We start from the raw sequence: 3,623 nt of genomic DNA on the forward strand, positions 1-3,623 counted from the left end.
TTATATAGTGTAGAAAGGCATCCTGAAGCCTGGAAAGTCATTAATTTGATTGTCCAGTATTTCCTTCATGAGATATTGCAACACTTAGAAAAAGTGTACAGCGCCAGCAGACAATGAATTTTCAGCACTAAAAAAACGAAACTTCATTAACAGCTAAACTAAACGTTTCCAATGTAAATTTCCACCTTTATATAGTGTAAAAAGACATCCTGAAGCCTGGGCAGTCATTAATTTGATTGTCCAATATTTCCCTTATGAGATAATGCCTCTCATAGCAAATGTGTACAGCGCGAGCTGAAAATGCATTTACAGCACTAAAAAAACAAACTTTTATAACAGCTAAACCAAACGTTTCCAATGTAAATTTCCACCTTTATATAGTGTAGAAAGGCATCCTGAAGCCTGGAAAGTCATTAATTTGATTGTCCAGTATTTCCTTCATGAGATATTGCAACACTTAGAAAAAGTGTACAGCGCCAGCAGACAATGAATTTTCAGCACTAAAAAAACGAAACTTCATTAACAGCTAAACCAAACGTTTCCAATGTAAATTTCCACATTTATAGAGTGTAAAAAGGCATCCTGAAGCCTGGGAAGTCATTAATTTGATTGTCCAGTATTTCCCTTATGAGATAATGCCTCACATAGCAAATGTGTACAGTGCGAGCTGAAAATGCATTTTCAGCACTAAAAAACCAAACTTTTATAACAGCTAAACCAAACGTTTCCAATGTAAATTTCCACCTTTATATAGTGTAAAAAGACATCCTGAAGCCTGGGCAGTCATTAATTTGATTGTCCAGTATTTCCCTTATGAGATAATGCCTCACATAGCAAATGTGTACAGCGCGAGCTGAAAATGCATTTACAGCACTAAAAAAACAAACTTTTATAACAGCTAAACTAAACGTTTCCAATGTAAATTTCCACCTTTATATAGTGTAAAAAGACATCCTGAAGCCTGGGCAGTCATTAATTTGATTGTCCAATATTTCCCTTATGAGATAATGCCTCTTTCCAATGTAAATTTCCACCTTTATATAGTGTAAAAAGACATCCTGAAGCCTGGAAAGTCATTAATTTGATTGTCCAGTATTTCCTTCATGAGATAATGCCTCACATAGCAAATGTGTACAGTGCGAGCTGAAAATGCATTTTCAGCACTAAAAAACCAAACTTTTATAACAGCTAAACCAAACGTTTCCAATGTAAATTCCACCTTTATATAGTGTAAAAAGACATCCTGAAGCCTGGGCAGTCATTAATTTGATTGTCCAATATTTCCCTTTTGAGATAATGCCTCTCATAGCAAATGTGTACAGCGCGAGCTGAAAATGCATTTACAGCACTAAAAAACCAAACTTTTATAACAGCTAAACCAAACGTTTCCAATGTAAATTTCCACCTTTATATAGTGTAGAAAGGCATCCTGAAGCCTGGAAAGTCATTAATTTGATTGTCCAGTATTTCCTTCATGAGATATTGCAACACTTAGAAAAAGTGTACAGCGCCAGGAGACAATGAATTTTCAGCACTAAAAAACCGAAACTTCATTAACAGCTAAACTAAACGTTTCCAATGTAAATTTCCACCTTTATATAGTGTAAAAAGACATCCTGAAGCCTGGGCAGCCATTAATTTGATTGTCCAATATTTCCCTTATGAGATAATGCCTCTCATAGAAAATGTGTACAGCGCGAGCTGAAAATGCATTTACAGCACTAAAAAACCAAACTTTTATAACAGCTAAACCAAACGTTTCCAATGTAAATTTCCACCTTTATATAGTGTAAAAAGACATCCTGAAGCCTGGGCAGTCATTAATTTGATTGTCCAATATTTCCCTTATGAGATAATGCCTCTCATAGCAAATGTGTACAGCGCGAGCTGAAAATGCATTTACAGCACTAAAAAACCAAACTTTTATAACAGCTAAACCAAACGTTTCCAATGTAAATTTCTACCTTTATATAGTGTAGAAAGGCATCCTGAAGCCTGGAAAGTCATTAATTTGATTGTCCAGTATTTCCTTCATGAGATATTGCAACACTTAGAAAAAGTGTACAGCGCCAGCAGACAATGAATTTTCAGCACTAAAAAAACGAAACTTCATTAACAGCTAAACTAAACGTTTCCAATGTAAATTTCCACCTTTATATAGTGTAAAAAGACATCCTGAAGCCTGGGCAGTCATTAATTTGATTGTCCAATATTTCCCTTATGAGATAATGCCTCTCATAGCAAATGTGTACAGCGCGAGCTGAAAATGCATTTACAGCACTAAAAAACCAAACTTTTATAACAGCTAAACCAAACGTTTCCAATGTAAATTTCCACCTTTATATAGTGTAGAAAGGCATCCTGAAGCCTGGAAAGTCATTAATTTGATTGTCCAGTATTTCCTTCATGAGATATTGCAACACTTAGAAAAGGTGTACAGCGCCAGCAGACAATGAATTTTCAGCACTAAAAAAACGAAACTTCATTAACAGCTAAACCAAACGTTTCCAATGTAAATTTCCACATTTATAGAGTGTAAAAAGGCATCCTGAAGCCTGGGAAGTCATTAATTTGATTGTCCAGTATTTCCCTTATGAGATAATGCCTCACATAGCAAATGTGTACAGTTCGAGCTGAAAATGCATTTACAGCACTAAAAAACCAAACTTTTATAACAGCTAAACCAAACGTTTCCAATGTAAATTTCCACCTTTATATAGTGTAGAAAGGCATCCTGAAGCCTGGAAAGTCATTGATTTGATTGTCCAGTATTTCCTTCATGAGATATTGCAACACTTAGAAAAAGTGTACAGCGCCAGCAGACAATGAATTTTCAGCACTAAAAAAACGAAACTTCATTAACAGCTAAACTAAACGTTTCCAATGTAAATTTCCACCTTTATATAGAGTAAAAAGACATCCTGAAGCCTGGGCAGCCATTAATTTGATTGTCCAATATTTCCCTTATGAGATAATGCCTCTCATAGCAAATGTGTACAGCGCGAGCTGAAAATGCATTTACAGCACTAAAAAACCAAACTTTTATAACAGCTAAACCAAACGTTTCCAATGTAAATTTCCACATTTATAGAGTGTAAAAAGGCATCCTGAAGCCTGGGAAGTCATTAATTTGATTGTCCAGTATTTCCCTTATGAGATAATGCCTCACATAGCAAATGTGTACAGCGCGAGCTGAAAATGCATTTACAGCACTAAAAAACCAAACTTTTATAACAGCTAAACCAAACGTTTCCAATGTAAATTTCCACCTTTATATAGTGTAGAAAGGCATCCTGAAGCCTGGAAAGTCATTAATTTGATTGTCCAGTATTTCCTTCATGAGATATTGCAACACTTAGAAAAAGTGTACAGCGCCAGCAGACAATGAATTTCCAGCACTAAAAAAACGAAACTTCATTAACAGCTAAACTAAACGTTTCCAATGTAAATTTCCACCTTTATATAGTGTAAAAAGACATCCTGAAGCCTGGGCAGTCATTAATTTGATTGTCCAATATTTCCCTTATGAGATAATGCCTCTCATAGCAAATGTGTACAGCGCGAGCTGAAAATGCATTTACAGCACTAAAAAACCAAACTTTTATAACAGCTAAACCAAACGT

The sequence above is a fragment of the Idiotropiscis lumnitzeri genome, unplaced genomic scaffold (assembly GCF_059441095.1).
Source record: "Idiotropiscis lumnitzeri isolate Australia: NSW breed Sydney's pygmy pipehorse unplaced genomic scaffold, RoL_Ilum_1.0 HiC_scaffold_55, whole genome shotgun sequence".
Taxonomy (NCBI): domain Eukaryota; kingdom Metazoa; phylum Chordata; class Actinopteri; order Syngnathiformes; family Syngnathidae; genus Idiotropiscis; species Idiotropiscis lumnitzeri.